The sequence below is a fragment of the Mandrillus leucophaeus genome, unplaced genomic scaffold (assembly GCF_000951045.1).
Source record: "Mandrillus leucophaeus isolate KB7577 unplaced genomic scaffold, Mleu.le_1.0 Scaffold787, whole genome shotgun sequence".
In the NCBI taxonomy this organism is placed as follows: domain Eukaryota; kingdom Metazoa; phylum Chordata; class Mammalia; order Primates; family Cercopithecidae; genus Mandrillus; species Mandrillus leucophaeus.
The window spans coordinates 1,794,305-1,816,804 of NW_012108552.1; the positions used below are offsets into that span (position 1 = coordinate 1,794,305).

At 33.7% G+C, this 22,500-nt stretch overlaps 1 protein-coding gene across 5 annotated transcripts in view; it reads left to right on the forward strand.

Moving 5' to 3' along the window:
* The window catches only part of FOXP2 (forkhead box P2), a 281,834-nt gene that overhangs the window by 252,251 nt on the left and 7,083 nt on the right, over positions 1-22,500 (forward strand). The gene's annotated exons all lie outside the window — the stretch shown is intronic.

The following is a 22,500-nucleotide window of genomic DNA, read 5'->3' on the forward strand; positions in this document are numbered from 1 at the left end:
ATCAGTTAAAAATACAAATTTAAGTGGAGTTAAATTATACCATGTTCATAATATGACAAAGTTGATCAAAATCGGTTTTAATACTTTTTTAGATTATCTCAAATACCCTATAATTATTGTTCCAGCAGTCCTCTACAGATTCTTAGTACTACTAACATTCTCTTGGGCGTAAAGCAGTGTCTAAGATGAATCTACATCTTATGGGTGGTTATCACAGTTTGGTTTGTATGGTGCAATAAGAATATTCATGATGGAATAAGTTGTTATAATTTTTACTACTATTACAGGTCTCTAAACTATTTATGAACTGTAGTCAAGATATTGCCCATTTTTATAAACCGTAAAATGGAAAGTTTAACTGTTACCCACAGTTTACATAGAAGCTAGTAAAGTGTAACTTTTTGCCTGTCTTATAAATCAGTGTAATTATATATTCAACTTTAATTACTGGTGCGTCTGTATTGGCAAGGTTTATATGTTATATTTTATGCAAGACTATGATTCCTATTAATATTTAGCAGCTAACTATATCATTAATTACTCTAAAATCTTTCCCCTACCATCTTTTTAATGGAGCTGAGAGAGTAGAAGTATTAAAAATTGATGTATTGTGGATTTCAGAAATGTGTATGACACTTTAAAAAATGCCTGGCTTTGTTCAGTAGTGTCAAGCATATTAGTGTCTTATTTACTAAAATGTATTGACCCTGGTAGAACTGAGAATTCAGAGGGAAAAAAATTTGAATCTGAATAATGAAGGGTGTGCACCATTTAGCTGTCAGGTTGAGTTGCAACTTATGTCTGTACTTCCTAGAATTAAACGTCACATACTTCTAATTACAAGTTATTGAGGTAAGATTAGTCCTTTCTCTCATTTTTATATTGTCTTCCTTTATTTTTCCATTCAATATCTAGTAAAAGGTCTGAAAGAGAAATATGCTCTTTATATGTACCCATTTTCACTTGACCTTTCACAGGGTATTATATTTGTTGTCTTTTTAAACATTTTATTCTGTTTGACATATTAATGTCTTTAAGATCATATGCCTAATTGCTTTATAGCACTTTTACTCTATCACCTTTGCAAAAAACACACTGTGAACATTAATGTGTTTTATCAGGTTCCAAACCATTACTTCTTCAAAATGGAAAAATTTGTCTTTTGGAAGTGTCTTTAGATGTATTAAATAATACAAAAGAAGTAATAAAACTCGAAGTAGAAAGAACATGAATATATGCTCTTGAGAGTAGCAGTACTCTAAAACAAGGAAAGTGAGCAATCAGACAAAAGTTTTTATATCCCCGCTTTATCCTATCAGCCATGCAGTGGGTAGCTTGCGGCCTTTTACTTTCAGCAGTTCTCCTGAGTATGCTAATGCTCACTCCCTGTATAAAATGCTAAAACAATAAAACTTTAAAGAGCAAACAAGAGTTAGATCCTGTTTTCCGCTTTAAAAAAAAAGACCTATTTCAGAGAAATAAAAGACGTTCCTAATAAAAGTGTTTAAGCTGTTGGTGTAACTCCCTGTGCTCATAGGCAGTATATAGTGGTTGTTATAAACTACCTATAGAGGATATGTAAAGACTTATTTTTTAAATGTAATCGTCTGGTGCTAAAAATATTAAAGTAAAAAATGATTAATGAAATAGTTTATTAAACATTATATTTTAGAACCTGAAATAGTAATTGGGCTAAATTGTAGCATTGTTAGATGGGTTTTGTTTTTCATTTGGCAATTGCTACTTCAGACTTTTCATTTTATTATTAAAGTTAATGAAATATTTCAGAGAAATATTAGTATGTATTAGATAACATCTAAAAATTATACATATAATGTCCAGTATATTGCTGCTACGTCTTTATAAAGTTAAAATGTTCATAGTTAATATATAACACATTTTATGCTTCTATGAATTAGTGCATGTGAAAAATACTTATGGTTTATTTTCCATAGATAAAAGGAAAATTTGTCTTGGCTTGTTGAAAATAGATTTCAGAAAAAATAAAAATTAAAAAGAGTGTAAATTTTCCCTTTTTCTAAATTGTATCGATTATAATCAAAATTTTAATTATCTTGCAAAATATTGAGTCAATATTCATTCTTAAATCTGTCTCCGCTGCTGTCATTAGCTTTTGCATAACAGATGTCAAATATTTATGGAATATTTCAGTATTCTCTATCTTCACCTTTATAAAGTTTTAAGATGCTTGTACTTAAACCATGTTATGTGTTTTATTAGGCAAAGGTAGAAATATTGATCTAATTCTTTCAATCAAAATTTGGTTGTATATAATTGAATGCATTTCAAAATACTTTGGAAATTAAACAGAAGTGAAATAATTTTTATAAGACATTTACATAGCATAGTTATATCTCCTGAAATGAAGTCACGTTACTTGTTGTTTTAGAGGGGGGCAGTTATGCTGATGCAATTGTAAACAAGAGGAAGTAGGGCCTAGTGGTATCAGAGCATAGGTTGTAATGCCAGATTGTCAGGGTTCCAATTCCAGATTCAATAGTTAATAGCCAAGTGGGATTGAGCAAGTTACTTAACATTTCTTTCCTCAGCTTTCTCAGCTGAAAATGAGGTAAGTAATAATATAATGCTTCTTACTTCATAAGATTCTTGCAAATGAAATGAGTGCCTGGAACATAATAATTGCTCCTTGTGTCTCCCATAGTGCTGTGTAAATAGGTAGCAATTTATATTACTTCTTGTAATACCTCACTGTTACTAAAAATGAGTCTATAAACAATATGAAAATATTTTTGTATTTTGCATTTTAATACTTGTTTCAAGGCACTCTGTAAGTTTGTGGTTAGTTTCATTGACAATCCATTTTCTTCTCCTTCATTCTCCTCTTATAATTCATAAAGTAAGCAGATGCATAAAACTGAAACAACATGAGACCAGGCACAGTGGCTTATGCCAGTAATCCCAGCATTTTGGGAGGGCAGGGTGGGAGGATTGCTTGAGGCCAGGAGTTCAAGACCAGATTGGACAACATAGTGAGACCCTGTATCTACAAAAATAATTTGAAAAATTAGTTGGGTGTGGTGTGTGCCTATATATAGTCGTAGCTACTCAGGAGGCTCAGTCAGGAGGATAGCTTGAGCCTAGGGAGTTCGAGGTTACAGTGAGCTCTGATCATGCCATGGAACTCCAGCCTGCACCACAGAGTGAGACTCTATCTGTCTCTAAAAATAAAAAGTGAAACAACATGACACAAGGACTTATTATAGGTAGCACGTTACTGAATCAGTGGGATAAAGGATTCTTGAGATAAGAAAATGTTATCTGAAGTTTTAGGCAATGAACAACTCAAATAGAACAACACCAACCCAAAATCAGGGACTTATCATGTGTATCTTGAAAACATTGAGTATTAGTTTTGACAGGAATTTAGAATATATAAGGGAATATAGAATTTAGAATATAGGAAGTGGGACCAGACTGCTGAGTGACTTAAATATCAAGCTATGGTGTTTGTTTCAGTCAATATACAGCTTGTTACTGTTATCAGCTTGAGTTTGACACGATCAGAGCTATACATTAGGAAGGGTAATCTAAAAGTGTACTGAATGAACCATGACTTAATGAAACTCATGTATAGGAGGATATTCTGAAATTGGGAGAGACTGGAAGCAGAAAATTAATTCTGGCAGTATGTAATATCTAACGCAAGTACAAGACTAGGAGTGGAGAGCAAAGAATCCATATAAGAAGTGCTGTGAAAAGAAATACCAGAACAAGACAAGCCATTGAATGCTAGGGACAAAGAGGAAAATTGGGAAAATTCATAGCCACTTTAAAAGTCTGCAAAGAGAAATAGAGGACCCAAGAAGCAGGTTCAAAAGGGAAGATGAAGAATTCAGCATTTTACTTGAGGAATCTAAGAACCTAAATATCATTAGATTCAGGAGAAAACACTGGTGCTTTTTTTGATTAGTCTTTTAATTCAATTCCATTATAGTAAAATTCTACATAGTAGAATATGAGTATATACCTGAGGTTGGTGGAGATTATGTTTTTTGAAGCATTAGAAGAGTGAAATAGATATGGTCTGGTGCTTCTTACAAATTGTGGAGAACAAGAGATGCCAAATTATCATTTATATTCCACACTCCATATTTTAACACTTTTCTTCCACTCCAGTTTTCACTTTATTCAGTGTCCTGAATAAAGACCTTTTTCCAAATTAATGCATTTATTTCCCTCACACTATTTGAATTTTTGCCCTTTCCCTTTTCTGGTTCCCCTCTACTCTCTTACCTAAATTCTACCTTTCCTTACAGGACTAGTCCTATTTTTTCCCAAGAGGCTTTCCCAAGGAATTTTACCATCAGGACCATGCACTCTGCTCCACACTTCTAAAGAACTTGCTTCTTATACCACTATTTTGGACTGATACTTTGTGTACATGTGTGAGTGTGTGTGCACATACACGTGCATGTGTGTTTATGCATACATCTGTGTTCACTTTGCAGATATCCCTACCTTAATGACAAGTCCCTTAAGGACAGAGACTATGTTTTAGACAAATTATAGTATAAGAAACCCCTAGCACATTCTACTATGTCAAGTAAGCATTCAGTAAAAGTATGATACTGATTATGAGGAATCAAATTGGAGATTACAGTTACTTAGAAATGGTTTGACCTCACACAGTAATACTTACAGAAGTATAAAATCCGGGGTTCTCCTAGAATCTTGAAGAAGGGAGAACAAAAGAGATTTTAGGAAGAACAGATGAGTAAATACAATGTTCATTTTTATGTGGGAGCTAAGAAATTTTTCTAAATATTGGTAGAGTATACTTTTTAAGTTTTATTTTTAGTTGTAATTATTTAATTAATATGTATTTTATAACCATTTCAATTTATGTGAGTAAAAAGTGGCTTTCCACTTGGAGTAGAATGAGGCCCCTTCACCTCATTCATGATTATCATCCCGGACCTTGTGAAATTTTATTTACATTGTTGAAAGCAGATTGAAAACAATTATCAAAATGTATGCAATATAAATCAGCTAATGTTTAAGGGGAGTTCAGCAAAAAGTAAGAAAAGTTAAAGCCAGGTGAAATTGTATAGATTCTACATAATAACTTTTTGAATCTTCTTTGACTGTTTTGACTCAACTACTTGTTGATTCAAAGTAAGTACTTGACTTTTAAAACATATTTATTTTCTGTTGCTGTTCACAGAGTCCTAGAACCATCCGTGGTGTGAATGAAGGAAAACAATACTTTAAGTGTCTGAGCTGAGTATCATTACAATTTATAATATTGTTCCCTTATGCACCTGAATGCCAATATTCCCTTTTTCAGAGTTATATAGAATATGAATTAAAAATGACTAGCTTCCTATTTTATACAGACATTTACCTCTAAAAATGTTTAAAAAGTTAGGATTGATGCTGTGTTTAAGCTGAAATAACTTGAACTTACTGTCTTCTCAAATGACATGAGAAGAAAGCATGTAGACTAGACCTGGAAGATGAACGCATACTGATACAATCAATCCATTTCCTGTCTCCTTCCCAACCTGAGGCAGGAAGTGGAATTTAATGATGTACCTACCATGTTTAGTTCTACTCAGTTGTTTCTTTTTTGTATTAAGTAGTTGTTTCTCCTCATTCTCAATAAGTTGGTTCAGATTTACTGTTTTTCCTCATACAAAATGTTAAATGAGATTTCCGTTTTTATGTTTTCAAATGTTGTATCTAGAGATCAAAATAAATGTTCTTCTGTAGCTGGTTTTGTATTGAGGGCTTTACTCACAAAGCCTCCCATTGTCATGCCATTCCCCTTTCTGATTATTAGAGTCTCCTACTGTTGAGTTTTCAGATCCTTTCTTATATGTCATTCCTCACTCCTCTTAGCCTCTATGTCATTTCAAAGTTTTGCTTGCTAAATATTCTATATTCGTTGTAGGTGATTATTATTTTCTCCTGTTAGTGAAGCAAATATTTGAAGTTTGAGAGTTAAAAATCTTTTATATAGAATGTTAATATGTTGGATATAAGATAAGAAAATTAATTTGTTGTGTCCTTAGAAGGCAAACCCATAGGATAAGAAAATAAAAGGCTGAGGTGTCATATAAAAGGAGTAATGTAGTATTATTTCAGAATTGCAATAGAGATCACAAGATTTTTTTTTTAATTTGCATGTCAAATACTTATTCAACGTGCTCCAGAACTTTGTGTACATCACATACCCCAGTCATCTTTACAACATCCTCTTCTTCATAACCTCAGTTGTTAAGTCATTTCAGTATTATACTTTGGCCTCTCCTGTTGATAATATTTCTCACCATAGATAGCTAAAAGGGGCTCCTAGACCCCCAATGGATTAAACAGTATTGAAAATCTAAACTGTGAATTGTCACAAAACATAATGAAAATATAAGTATATAATATTACATTTCTTCCTTCTATTCTCTTTGGTTGCCTTAAAATTTAAATTGCTATTTGTAGGCACATGTAGAATTTGCAGATCCTACCTCTTTGGTTGCTGATATTTTATATAAAATCCCTACAGATCTTAGATCTCTCTGTGGACAAAAGCATTTGAAATTGGAGTGGCTCTGTATTTCAGAGGAAAGCAGTTGAAAGTGACTGACAACTTGAGCAAATGGAATGCTCTTTCTCATTGTTTTCATTCCTGTTAAGCCTGTACTATTTTTGCTGATGTTTTGGATCATTATGTTGCATTGCGAAACTCTAAACATGAAAGCTTTTTTTTGCCTCACATATGTTTTCATAGATTTTTTAATTAACAATTTTTCAGTCAACTTTATTTTTTTTCTAACATTTCTGGTCCTCTTATAATTTTTGTTCTGATTTAATTCCATTTTTATTTAATCTCTAAACTTTTTGATTAACTTTGCTAGTTAGCTTTGAGATCTCTTTCCAAAGTGATTGTACAGAACTTATGATTATGCCAGCTCTTTATCATCTCATCTTTTTTTTTTTAAGTGCTACAAGTGTGGATCAGTAGCTGCTGTTCTTTTTTACATTATTCCAGTCCCCATATGTGGCACTTACAACTCATTCCAGTTCCTCTTAATAAAAAGATCCTCCCAGAGATACAGTGCCTTCAGCTAAAAAGTGTTATATCCCCACCGTGCCAATTGTGGAAATTTGTGGGTTCCTATAGGGTTTTGAAGGATTTTTATAGAACTATACAGATGATATCTGACATCCGTGGTGTGAATTCCCACAATTTAGGCAAAGTGTGTCAGAAAACTTTTAGCTGACAGTATTGTAGCTTACTGCTTCTGTTTTATATCTAAAGAAGGTACTTTGTTAGAAGATACAACTTCATTTGCACTAACACTAGTTGAGCCTTAAAAATTTCCTTTCTGTAAGGGTCAAAGAATGATTACTGAATTGTTAAAGAAGGAATAATGCTTCAGTGTTAACTTTTTCCTACTTTCAGTACCAGGGGAAAAAAATGAAGATCTTATATACTGCTATGGTATTTTAATTTCAGCTTTCAACATAGAGCTTGGGAAGTGGATATATGTTGATAACCAGAGGCATTTAATGAATAAAGAGACTTACATAAAGTCAACTGTCATTTCAGAATATTCCTTTATGTGAAGGTAATTTACATGATAAGAAATTATGCCTTAATATATGTTAAAATTATGTGCATTTTGACTGCTCTGGCAGAATTTAAAATTTACCACTCACAGAAGTAACATGTTATACTTGAATATTTCAACACCAAGAAACACAGGGTTACTACATTCCATAGGCAGTTTCTATCATTAGAATAGCATTAAATAATTTATATAAGCAACAGATGATCAAATCATTTCACATAACTACTGAAAACTAACATTCTTCAGTTTGTTCAACATTATCTTCATTTTGAAGACAAAATGGAGTAAAATCAGCAAGACACTTACAAGGTAGGAGGCCAAGTCATCATTGATCACACAATGTTATCTTACTATAAAAAAATTATATTTGCAACATTAATCTGAGGTTCTTTTTGTTAATTAGCAAGTCAGAGAAAAGACATGGTGCACTAGATTTAGAATAAAAAGTGCATATTGTTGGCCGGGTGCAGTGGCTCCTGCCTGTAATCCCAGCACTTTGGGAAGCCAAGGCGGGCAGATCACCTGAGGTCAGGAGTTCAAGACCAGCCTGGCCAATATGGCAAAACCCTGTCTCTACTAAAAATACAAAAATTAGTTGGGCACAGTGGTGAGGGCCTAAAATCCCAGTTACTCAGGAGGCTGAGGCAGGAGAATCCTTGAACCCAGAAGGCAGAGGTTGCAGTGAGCTGAGATCATGCCACTGCACTGTAGCCAAGGTGACAGAGTGAGACTCCATCTCAAAAAAAAAAAAAAAAAAAGAACATATTGTTTTTACTCCTTAGTCCATCTCATGTTTAGAACTAACAGTATATAACTAAGAAAAACTCAGGAGAAAACCAGAGTTTGAGTCAGTCCTGTGATTTAATTTGAGTGAAGGAATAGTTTCAGCAAAGCAGTGAGTCTCAGAAATTAGGCGGACCTAGTGACATGAGCAATATGTAGTCAAGGTGGAAAGTAGCCTCTGTAAAGCTATTCCAAGAGACAGCTTCACCAGGAGCCAGCAACGGATGGGTAACAACTCCAGTAGGGCAGTTTGGTAATAGGAAATAGATAACAGTTGAGAAAAATGGATAAGCCACATCCAAAAGAACTGCCACAGCAGTAGGCCTCAACTACAGGACTTTGAGGTCAAGATCTTCAAGGGCCAGAATACAAGTTAAAAAATGTAATTACAGAGAAACTGGAACATACACCCCCTATACTCATGTTACCCATCTGACTTTTGACCGAAACTTGATCCAACAAATAAGGCAATAATACAATTTTTGGATTAATGATTCAAAGGCAAATTGGAGCACAGCAGCAAGACTGACTGAATGGCAAAGTGTCAAGATGTGATTTAGACTTTATTTGTCTGGCCAACAGATTAGAAATATAAGGGTCCTTAGATCCACAGCTGAATGTTTATTGACAGTTTTCATTTATAGGACACAAATTGGAATGGTACCAATTGTATCTCAGTGGCTGACAAATTTGTTTGTGAGATTGGGCAGAATATATTTGTACTTATCAATGATGAAAGTAATTACGTCTATATTTTCATTTTATTACAGCTGTTTGGTCACAACTATCACTTTTATAAAGTCAAATAGAGTGATAAATCCTAAAGAATTTCATGGTGTTTTTTAAAAATTGACTCTACAGCAAAGCTATCTGAAATCGTTTGGGAGTGAACCTAAGTCATGTAAAATTTAGTTCCTTTAAACAATATTGCATAAATTTAAATACATTTCAATATAATGTTGAAGGTAAGAGCAGGAAATTTTAGAGAAATGTCAATATACATATGTATGCATGCAGCTTATAAAATTATGTTTCACTGAACTTTACCCACCTTTTTGTTGTTTCTTTGGACTGATCCTAGACTCTTTTTTTTTTTTTTTGAGATGGAGTTTCACCCTTGTTAGCCAGGCTGGAGTGCATTGGCGCTGTCTCAGCTCAATGCAACCCCTGCCTTGCAGGTTCGAGCAATTGTCCTGTCTGGGATTACAGGCACCTGCCACTACACCCAGCTAATTTTTTTGTATTTTTAGTAGAGAGGGGGTTTCACCATGTTGACCAGTCGGGTCTCGAACTCCTGACCTCAGGTGATCCACCCACCTCGACCTCCCAAAGTGCTGGGATTACGGGTGTGAGCCACCACACCTGGCCGGACTGATACTGACTTTTAATGGAACTTTATAACTCCACTGTGGAATCAGATCTCTTGAGTTGTAAGATGTAATTATAAACTGTCATCATTAAGAATGGAAATACATCTTAGAAGAGAAACTTTCATCACAATTATCTGAGAATAATATTCCTTTGCCATCAATGCTAAATGGCTGCAGTTTTTAGAAAATAGGCTAAAGGAGGATAACATTTTTATCCTGGCTCATGATAAAAATTAAAATTTATTTTGATGTTTATCATTAGCCAGGGAGAAAAGGTGTGGGAAATTTAGTAGGGCATTTTCTACTTATATCCTGGATAGAGGAAACTACACAGTTATATATGGAATGTAGAATCATTTGTTCACTCCAGTTTTTGAATCCCCTTTTCATAATTGCACATTTCTGTAAGAAGGAATATTTTCATTTTCATCAAGAGATAAGGAGGAGGATTCTTTCTGTAGAACTGAAGTGATAGCCTGAGTACTGTCCTACTGGCAGCTACTACATGCAAACTCATTCAAAGAAAAACAAAGATCAATTCATTTAACACTAGAATTTTTATGTCAAATGTTACTTTAATTTACCAAAGAGAAAATCTTGAAAGATAAGAAATTGGAATAAAGAACTACATAAGTAGTAACTGTTGTATAATTTCTTAGCTGATAAAAGTTAAGAACATCTTTTTTCATTTCTAGTAGTTTTAATTGGACATCTTTCTTATTCAGTCCTAAATAAGAGAGCTAAATACTTTTCTAAAATATACTTAAATTTAGAATGTAAAATCTAAATTTTTGTGGAGAAAGCCTGGTTTATCCTTTCCAAAGAATAAAATCTTAAGTAGAATGAAATAAACAATTTATGTATGACTGTATAATTAATTACTAACACTTAATTATATTATTCTTAGATCAGCTCTCATTTTAAAAACTATTAATATGATTTCTGTTAAAAGTGAACTTTTCTACTTAAAACTTTAATGGCACTTATATTATTAGTTTTTTTCTGTGATATGTTAAATAAACTAAAACATTTCCCAAGTGGTAAAACAAAATATACCCTAAAAGTTACATAGATTTAAGAAATGAACTGTGTATCATTTCAACCTGACTTCACACAAATGGAGATAAGTTAACTTATCGTCTTCATGAATCTACCATCAAATTCCAAAAATAATTATATACTTTCCTTTATATATGCTAGAAAGAAATGAGTAAAATTGAATTTCCATAATTTCCATTTTTATATAAGCTTCCTAAATGAGCATCAGTGATTTACCAGTTTTCCTGTGAAACTTTGTCTTTGAAAGAAAAATTACTTTTTTTGTATCTTCTGTTTGACATGATTATATTTTCCAATGTATTAGTCAATACAGGTTAGCTACTCAAAAGTAACAAACGAAAACAAAAGTTAAGCTCAGGAAATGAAATCTGTCTTAAATAATCCTGTGCTTATATTTGGAATTCATTTCACATCTTGAAAACAGCAATGTTATAGAGTAAGCATGAGGGTTTTTGCCATTGGCAAATTGGAACTAATTTGAGTGAAAATTTATTCAATCACGTATGAAACTGATAAAGTGCTAATCGTGAATTTTATTTTGAACGCTTAGACACAAAGAGTTATCATCATTAATTCAATCATCTTGTGCCAAGTACTGAAGATTGTAGATGGTTAAAAGAAAATCTCATCTTTTTACAGCATTTTTTTAATGTAGAAGGTTTTTGATGCTATTTTGAGTAGTAGTCAAAATCTATGCATATCAATGGAGAACATGTGACTATAGCAATGCTCAGTCTATTTTGATATTTTTAAATGTCATTAATTAACAGTTAGGACATAACTATATAAGAGGCAAAGAAGAATTCATAGGATTATAAACATTTTGTTTATTTATTTATTTATTATTTTTAATTTTTTTTTGAGACGGAGTCCCACTCTGTCTCCCAGGCTGGAGTGCGGTGGCGCAATCTCGACTCACTGCAAGCTCCGCCTCCCGGGTTCAGGTGATTATCTTTCCTCAGCCTCCTGAGTAGCTGGGACTGCAGGCATGCACCACTAGGCCCGGCTAATTTTTTTTTTATATTTTTAGTAGAGACAGGGTTTCTCCATGTTGGCCAGTCTGGTCTTGAACTCCTGACCTCAGGTGATCCACTGCCTTGACCTCCCAAAGTGCTGGGATTACAGGCGTAAGCCACTGCAGCCGGCCTAAAACATTTTCAACTGGAGCTAATTAATGTATTCCACGTAAGTTAAAGGTATCCAAATTAAATTAAGTAGAAGTTAGGATCAGGACACTTTAAAATGAAGGATTTGAACAAGTCTATATTAAGTGGGTAATAGATGCATGGTTCAAGGCCTACACACATTTCGGTATATTTAATATGTTTCTCAAATACTATATGTGTAAGTTCATTTGACAGGATAAAGTTTGCTATATTGGATGAAATAAAATCAGGTTCCATAATAAAATTGAAGCATCAGAGCCCTAACACTGCTTCTGAGGACAGCTTTTTGAGTGTTCTCTGGGGAATAACATTTTTTAGAGTAGTGATCCATGATTACTATAGAAGTATGTTATAACCTTCAGGTGTGCTAGGAGGGAAAAGGCTAATCATATCTATAGGGTTTTTTAAAAGATGTATTTTTTTGTAAAAAGTTGGTTATTACTTTTAAAAGGTATGCTATTTGAATGTATTGGATATTTTCTCAAATAACTAGAATTATAAGAAGAAAAGGTGTAAGGGAACTGCCTGCAATTAGTAAACCACATAAAAACAATTTTAATGTAGTCTAAAATTTAGTCTTGCTTTATAGAAGTTTGATAAAATTAACATCACATTGCTGGAAATTGCCAATATTGTAGATATGAGTCATAAATTTTAAGTTTTTATTCACAGCATTTGTTGACATTTGTCATAAATGAGGTCAGGAGATTGAGATCATCCTGGCCAACATGGTGAAATCCCATCTCTACTAAAAATACAAAAAATTAGCCGGGCATGGTGGTGCGCTCCTGTAGTCCCAGCTACTCAGGAGGCTGAGGCAGGAGAATCACTTGAACCCTGGAGGCGGAGGTTGCAGTGAGCCAAGATCATGCCAATGCACTCCAGCCTGGGTGACAGAGCTAGAATCCGTCTCAAAAAAATAAATAAATAAATAAATAAATAAATAAATAAATAAAACCTTAAGACTTAAAATCTTTATTGTTAACTTCATGGAATTAATAAACACTACATTTCAAAGAAGACCTGATTGAATTTACATTGTTCCAGTGAGTCTCTCATAAGTGATGACAGTATGTAAATATTCTAATCATTAACATTTGGTAATACCTAAATAAGCAAAGGAGAGAAAACATACGATTCGATTATACTGTTTAACATCTATTGACTTAAATTTTGAACATCTCAGTTTAAGAGAACTTTATTCATAGTACTTTTTTATTCTAAAGAAAAATAGGAACAGTTTATAGAACCTTTGACTTAGTCTTGAGTAAGAAGAAAATGAATAAAATTGACATTCCTCTAGGGAATGTATTGTGTGACCACAATCTAAAAGGATAAACTTTCCCTTTATAATTTGTTTGCTTTAGGGTATAGGCAAACATTAACATTATTTCTGCCTTTCATTAGTGCCTTAGGTACTTGTAAATTTCACAACAAAAGCAACAAATATTTTTAGGCAACAAATTTGTTTATCAATATATCAGTGTAGTTAGTCCTCTGTGTTTCTGGAATATGCCATTAATGAGGGTGGCTGTAAAACGGTGAGATTTAACTAATCAACTGCTACTTTGCAGTGTTTTCAAGTAGAGACTTGCGAAGTTGAATGACCCACAGATGAGTTTCATTCATTTAAATTGGATAAACATTTATTGAACACCCATTGTGTGCATCATACTCTGCTAGAAACTGTGGCAGATGATCAGTGTCTGCAGAGGTAAAACTCTAATAGAAGGATAAGTACATAGGTAGTGCTAGAGACCAAGTGAAAGAATGAACGGGGTTGCAAACAAATTGTGAAGTCAGTGATGTAAGCATGCACATGCACACAGGAAATCAGAAGAGACTTTATGAAGGATGTAACTTTAAGTTAGGCTTAACATTAAGTCAATTTTTAGTTTGAACTTTATGAAATTATTCATATTTGACTGTTCTTTTTTTTTTTTTGGCCTAAAAAATAGCCATCTTAAATGTTTCAACCTAGTATTCAGCAGAGATAAGGAAAGACAGGATAGATGTAAAGGACATGAGGAGATGAGCAAAGATGACTAAAACATGGGTTTCCTTCAGAGAACAATGACTCCTTTGCCCCAGGACGGGCAGCCTGCCTGGATGGGGATACCTGTAAGATGAGATTGCCCAGGAGCTTGAAAGCCGTATCTTATAGCTCATTAATTTCCAAGTTGATGATATGGTAGGGACATTGCTTAAAGTTTACCAATTATTTGGAGATGCTTAGCAAGACCCTCAAGGGTATATGTTACCCACTTTCAAAAAGCTCTGCATGCTCTCTTTTATGCTGCTTCTCTCTGGAAATAGATGACTCTTTTTTTTTTTTTTTTTTCTTGAGAGACTAACAACACTTTATGCCCTTCCTTCAATATTCAGTTTTAAAATATATTTTTCCTTAAAATGCTATAAGAACACAGATGAAAAATTAAAAATAAATAAAATGTCCAGAGACCACACATCAATGTTGTGGCCATTGCTGTTACTACCATCTTAATCACAAAGAAGACTGGTGGAATTTTTTTTCAGAATCTTTTCATCTTCACTTTCTAATATCCAAACTTTCTGAGATTCACTTTCATTGTTCCTGGAGCAATTAAAATAACACATGTAAAGGTTCATAGAGGTTGCTTGAGAGTAATGAAAAGCTAAGATGTATTGATTTTTAACTTTCAGTATTTTTGACAGATTTAGGCTCTTCTATCTTCTCGGTAGAGCATAAAAAGAAATATTTCATGTACATTGTAAATTTATAGAGTCCAGTGATGTTATCTCAGCTCACTGCAACCTCCGCCTCCCAGGCTCAAGCAATTCACCTGCTCAGCCTCCTATGTAGCTGGGATTATAGGCACCTGCCACTATGCCTGGCTAATTTTTGTATTTTCAGCAGAGATGGGGTTTCACCATGTTGACCAGGCTGGTCTTGAACTCCTGACCTCAAGTGATCCACGGCCTCCCAAAGTGCTGGGATTACAGGCGTGAACCACCGTGCCCGGCCTACATTGTAAATTTAAAAGTAGTAAATGCAAAACCATTTTACTTCACAACCTATAAATTCTTCACTTCTTTCCACCATTTCTAATCCTACCACCTTAGTGGTCTGACCATCATTAACTTATTACATTTTTTTAGTAAGTTCCCATTTGGTAACTCTACCTGCAGTGTCCTACACTAAGCCTACATTTTGCAAATTCATCTTTATGAAACTCTTCTACTTTTTCATTATCCTGCTCAAAAACCATTAATAACCTTTGAGCAGAGATTAAATTTAAACATCATGAAATGCAACTCCAAGGCCTTCTCATCGTCTGACCTCATTCTGCTATTCTAACACACACACACACACACACACACACACACTCACCAGCCCTCCTTCCCCTATGCGTTCTCAGGGTTCCCATAACATGTCTACAATTCTCCATTTTCCCTATTTCTGCTTGGAATGTCCTCTCTCTCATCTCTGCATAATAAATTTTTTTACCTATTACAAAGCCTACCTGAAGCTACACCACTCTCCTTCATAGAGCATTCACTGATTGAATTGTCAGAATTTATCTCCCCTTTTATAATACTTATCTACTGTGGCATCGATCACATTCTGCCTTGCATCAAAGTTACTCGTATATATGTCTTACCTCCTCTATTAGACTGAAAACTTGATGATAACAGGAACCATTGTCCTTGCAGCCCCTATCCCAGAGGTTTACACACAATGTCTACTGACTGGATATTTTTTTTCACTTCTAACAAGAAGTAACTTTTATTCTCCTAGAAGTACTTCAGTTTCAGTTACTGACTTTGTACCTCTATCAGGGAATAATAACAGACTTTATATCTCTCCCTCACTCAATACTTCTTTTTCTCCAGTTGTCTCAAGAAGTTCCAAATATGTTTCTAAATCTCCCAAGTGTAAATTAAATTAAATTAGGAGCTGACTATGCCTTTGTAAAATCAAGAAACGTAAATTGGTGTGTTTTTTTGTAGTAAGGAAAAGGTTGTGTACTGAAAGGAACAGTTAACTTTGAAGTCTTCTATTTCATAGATAGAACAATTTTGAAAGCATTTGCAATGAATTCCTGGATTCTGGTTTGCAGAAATATTCATTATTTGCCAAATGGGTAATTTGCATTAAAACCGAAGTTGATGTTACTTCAGTGCCCACTTAAAGGAATGTGATGTTTTATCAGGCTTAGAAAAACTACTACCAAAGTAGACATAAGTCCCTTCTATCTGTGACCTTCTATGCCAAAGGTTTGTACTCTTCAATCTGTAATAATTTAAGTACTTGGTATATTTTAGGTGCCCAGTAAATAAATGAATCACTGGAAAGACTGTATCCCTTACACTCCTGCCTTAAGCTGTGTCAGAAATTTACCAGGAGGCTGAGGCAGGAGAATCGCTTGAACCCGGGAAGGTGGAGGTTGCAGTGAGCCGAGATCGTGCCACTGCACGCCAGCCTGGGCAACAAGAGCGAGACTCTGTGTCAAAAATAAATAAATAAATAAATAAATGAGTCTACTTATTATTTTTTAAGTTCTCATAAATGAGACAAAAAAGTTTTTTTCTTTGTTTTTGTTCCTGAGTTTTAAAAAAACTAAATCCTTTATGTTTCACATGTTAGCATCTGTTTTATTCCTGGAAACAACTAATTCTATTTGCTTAAAATAGTACCCACTTTACTTATTATTAAGGGTTCTAGCAAGAACTGAATTTTCTCTGTAAGATATCTAAAATTTTGAAGTTGAAGAAAGTAGTGCATGAATTTCACATCAGTTGGGGAAAAATGGCATAATGAATGTCTGAACCATCTAGAGGAGATCTTCAAATCCAGAAAGGGGATTTTATCACCAGGATAGTCAAGAATTTCTCTCTCATTTCCATCTGAACTTGTTCTTACTTTACTGTCTTTAATGAATTATATTAAGAATACATGTGTTTTAATGCTGTTAGAACATTGGCATTCTTCTTAGAGGCAGGTCAGTTTTCCAATTGTTAACTCCTGCTGTATCACTTAATTGCTACTTTTCTTAGGACACTTAGGGCTGGCAATCTTGTGAATTTGTTTTTTCTTATACTAGACTACAAGTTCTTTGATAGATATTAAAAGCCTCACTGTGCGTTATATATAGAAGATACTCAATAAATTTGTGTTAAATTAATGATTGGCAATAGGTGACAATGTTAATATGTTATTGGCTTTTCCTGTCAAAGTGAGATTGATGCTCTTTACATCATTATAGATACAGGCGACTTGACTCAATCCACAGCATAAAGGAATTCCTGGAGGAAAATTTTGTTTTTTCCTGGAGGAAAATTAGGCTTATATGTATTGCTACATCTCTTACATTTTCATTATTTAGTCATATTAAGTTAATCTATTTAAGATTTTTCTAGCTATAGGTATATTATCAGAAATTCATAAGCCACAACGTGCATAGCAAATGTGATGCAGGCCTGGATCAATGCATGTATGTTAATGATTTTAATGACAAGCTAATGATGAGGCCTGTGATGGATGACTGAGGAGAATAAATGTAGAAGCACTATATACAGAGCTTTTCAATGATGGCTCCTCTACTTTGAAATTTACTTTCTTCTGTTGATCTGAATGTGATCTGAGAGATAACCTGGCTTAGTATTTTAGTGACCCAGAATTTGCTGGTAAATAATTTTTTGAAATAATTATAGCAATATGTTGTGTTATTTTGTTTTCTTTTATTGCCTTAAATATACTTTTAAGGAAATGTGACTAGTCATTAATAACTCTAATGCCTGGCATCTGACATGTGAGGCAGATATATCTGTTTCTTGACTTTTTTGATACAGTAATAAAAATCTCACTTTAGGAAGAGGTACTGAAATACTTTTAGAGCTAACGAAGCTCATACAATGTTTAAAAATTAATTTAAGTATTTATACCATACTTTCTTCCAAAAAAGATTATAAGGTTATTATATATTATGACCGTGTTCAGTGTTTATTGATCACTTATGATCCAGGCACTATTCCAGGTGTTTTACATATATGCAAAATAATTTAACCCTTACAACGAGTGTACAAGGTAGTCACTTTTTTCCTTGCTTTGTGGGTAAAGAAATGGCGATACAGAGAGGTTAAGTAGCTTTTCCAAGGTTGTATAGCTAGGAAGTAAAGGAGCCAGGCTTCAAACTCAAGTATTTTATCCTCAAAGCCCACTATATTCTTAACCACTTAATCACTGCTGCACGACTAAAGATTATAAATGAGGTGCCTAAACTATTCAGTATTACTTTATACCACACTTAGAAGTTAATCAAAATACTAAATACGTAAAATGTATCATGGTAAATTATATTCTTATAATTAAAAACCTGTAGATAATTCTACATGAGAAGAGGATTCATAATGAAGAGTTGGTGAGCACAGAAGAGAGTTTCTTTAAAGGGATTCTTGTGTTTTATTTGAATTGTCAGGGATGTTTCTATGTTGGAAAGAAACATTTTTGGAGAAGAAAACCTAATTATCCTATGGTAGTGTAGCACATGGCACCTTGAAGAATTTGGAAAAACGAACACTACAGAAATATCCACTTTTTCTTTTAGAAATAAATTAAATGGCTCTCATACCCTGTAATGGGGCAAAAAGAGAAAGAAATTGCTAATGGTCACAAGGAGAGACTAATTCTTTATTCATCCTGCAACTCACAAAAGGCATGTGGCTTCATTGTGTTCCATTTCTTTTGAATTGGCATATAAATTGACAAGTGAAAACATGGAGCACTTTGAGAACCAAAAATGAGAAACCTAATATAAATAGAGATAATTATAATAGAAAATTTATTTTTATTGAAAAGTATTCCACCAATTTATAGGCATAGGTACTATAACTTTCAAGCAATTTTATTTTCTGGAATGTTGAAACTTCTCTTGCTACTTTTTATTTCTTTCTCTGATATTATATTGATGGCAAATAGATCTTTTTATAATTGAGCATTAATAATTATTGACTTTAGTTTGCTTTCTTTTAGGAAATTAGCAGCCTAACATTGTAGCCATTGGGGAAAATTTTATTTACAGCTTTCCCAGCTCTGATACCTTTTTCACTAATTCTGAATGGAAAATATTCCAAGAATACTTAATTTCAGAGAGATACCTTCTGTTTTCTAATTAGTGCAATGAAACTCTTAATGATTTCATAGCACGTAATTTATTCACTCAACAAGTATTTACTGGGTGCTATGTGTAATGTCTCCTAATCTGTGAAGTTCACAGTCTACTTGGCAAGATAAAGTGTAGCTAACAGTAGAAAGAGTTAAGTGACAGTGCATGTGATTAAAGCAATATGGGGTAGCAGAAATAACAAGGTTTCAAGAAACATTCTAGAGGCCAGCATTTGTGTTAGTCTCTGCTGTGCCTGTATTCAGACACTTAGACAGTCACTCCTTTACTCATCTGTAAAATGGGAAGTCAAATAACAATATCTTTACATTAGATACAGTTTTAGGATTCAAAGATTCTGTAGTTTTGAGCATCAGAATGACCAAAAAAATGCTTTGGAGGTTCAGAGTAGATCAATGAAATTTGGACAGGTCAAAGTCTTTAGGAAGTAGACACAGTGTGAGTTGATCCTTAAGTGGTAGACAGTATGTGTGTGAATAGGCAGAATAGGGTAGAAGGATGTTCCATGTATACACGGAGAGCTGAAAGGGGAAACACAGCCTGAGTCTCCATGAAAAATGTCTTGGAGTAGGAACGGAGCACAGTGTTTATAGGATGATGTTTTGAGTCTGGAATGGAAGTTATTATTCAGAAATACTGTTGTACATAGGTAGGTGGAGGTCAGATCATAGTTTATTGAGAATGGCTGAAGGGTTTTGGTTTAATCCTGTTACAACACCATGTCTCAGTTCAGACATATTTTTATATAGGGCAGTGGCATAATGAAATAAATAAAGTTCTTGCATATTAAAATTTTCTGAGACTACAATAGAACATACCTGTTTAGTCGTTCTTTTTAAACATTTTTCTTTATGTGCATTTTTTAGAGACGAGGTCTTGCTATGTTGTTCAGGCTGGCATTCCTCCCACCTCTGCCTCCCAAGTAGCTGGAACTACAAACATGGCTTCTATGTGCTTGTTTCTAAATAATACATCCTACTTGTTATTCCTTTTTATCAAGAACTTAAGATTTTTCCACAAGGTTCTTTATTCAGATAAAACCCAATCCAGAAAGGTTAACCCAATTGGACCAAATGCATATGATATTGCAGTGCTTTCGCTGAGGAAATAGTTGAAATGCAGCAGGGGATTCGGAAACTGTCAGAGGAGGGGGACCTCGGAGGTCTTCTCAGTGTCCCGAGTATATTAAAAAACACTCCTGCACAAGAGCTCACATCTGTAGCTAAAACTATGGGATGCCCAAAATAATGCTTATTGACTTGAAGACAGTCACCTAGACCACTGCTAGATATCTATGTACGTGTCTTGACAGTAACTCAATATCTATTTAGAAATACTCAGCTATTAAAGCCTGAAAGTTTTGAATATTCACAGGTCATTTGTGAGACCTAATTAGAAAAAAGTGCTATTATATTAACCTTAGGAGTTTATTCTAATTATTTCCAGTACTTAGAGGTTAGCATTCTCTAAAATGTTCTGAATCCAAGATTAAACCAGGAAAATCTAAAATTATAAATTCAACTTATAACTATTATTAAATCAAAATGTCATTTTTTATAAAAGTCATTAAATGAATATGAACTTTCACAAGTAATCTCATTAGAAGATTTCATTTGTATATTTTAGAGAGTACTTTGGGAATATTAACATTAGATTTAATAAATGTTTAAAATTCTGTACATGTCTACATGATACTGTAATACACTCATTGATTCATCTATTATTTTACTCAAACTGTTGGCTAGTTCAATGAACCATTTATTCAAAGTAGTTGTTGAGTTCAATTGGTAGATTTTTTTTTTAGTGAAAATAGTTGGATTAGTCTGTAAAATAACACTGATAAACATCTCTTATGAACACCACGTTTTCCTAATAGCACATTTCTAACTTGCAAATCGGCCATAGAACATTTTATTAGAACCAAATAGTTTATTTGTCACATAAAATAGTATCTACAAACTAGTCATATGCATACATTAGAGTCCTATTTTTTATTTATGAGTAATTCTTTATTACATAGTATTAGTTATTTGGGGGCCTATGGTTTTGTTTTATAATCTGTCATGCAGGATAACAAATAGTACCTTGGAGACTTAAAACTACGATAGTTTTCCTTATATAAATAATATAGTGCTTTGGATTTAGCATGAAACATAAGCATAATAACTTCAGTTTCATTAACTATCAATGACAAACTCTTCTTGGCTTTTTATTTGCATTGGCTACAATATAATTTCATGATTTACCCCACAGTGTGCAATAATGGCTTTATAATGGCCACTTCCAATAGTCTCTAACCTATCCCTAGGGAGTAATCTGTACTGAGAATTAAGAGATTAAAGCTGATAGTAGCTTGATACAGTAGAAACATTTGAGAAATTTCAGTGTTCTTTGCCCATGCATGCAAAATGTTAGAACAGTTCCAGAAATTGTCACCCCAGAATTGGCTTTTCTGATGGTCTTTAAAGTACTTTTCTTATATCTGTGATACTCATCTAATAACAGTTACGACGTTCTAGAATCTCATTTACAACTATTCACTTTTAAAGGAAATAATACAGTGTCTAGGGAAAAGATGAGCTGCTAACGCAGCTCCACCCTTCAAAAAAAGTTGTCATAAGATGAACTATGAACTTAATAAGGATGATCCAGGAATATCAAGAGGAAAACAGTTTTTTTCTTTTAAAAGCCTAAATATGAACCATCTTCACCATATAAAACTAGTGACAAAATAAACTGATCAGAATTTTATTAAACTTTTTGTTCCATCTAAATATACTTTCATATATGTAGTGCCATTTCTAATCAAACAGTTTTCAAATAATAAGTTTTTTGTTATACTACTATAGTCTATGCAATACTTGAAATTATAATACTTAAGTCTTTTTTTTTTCCCGAGACAGAGTCTCACTCTGTCACCCAAGCTGGAGTGCAGTGGTGCTATTTCGCCTCACTGCAACCTTCCACTCCTGAGTTCAAGTGACTTTTCCCACCTCGGCCTCCCGAGTAGCTGGAATTACAGGTGCGTGTCACCATGTAATTTTTGTATTTTTAGTAGAAACAGGGTTTCATCATGTTGGCCAGACTGGTCTTGAACCCCTGACCTCAAGTGATCTGCCCATCTTGGCCTCCCAAAGTGCTGGGATAACAGGAGTGAGTCACAGCGCCTGGCCAATACTTAAGTCTTTGTGTTTTTAATGTTCGGCTTATTAGAGGCCACTACGGAAATATCAAAGTAAATGTTCTTGTAGCACATTCTAATATCCATTTCAAATTTTTAACTTCAGTTTCAAATTTTGTCTTAAGTGTCTCATTGCAGACAAAATAATATATATATCTTCATTTTCTC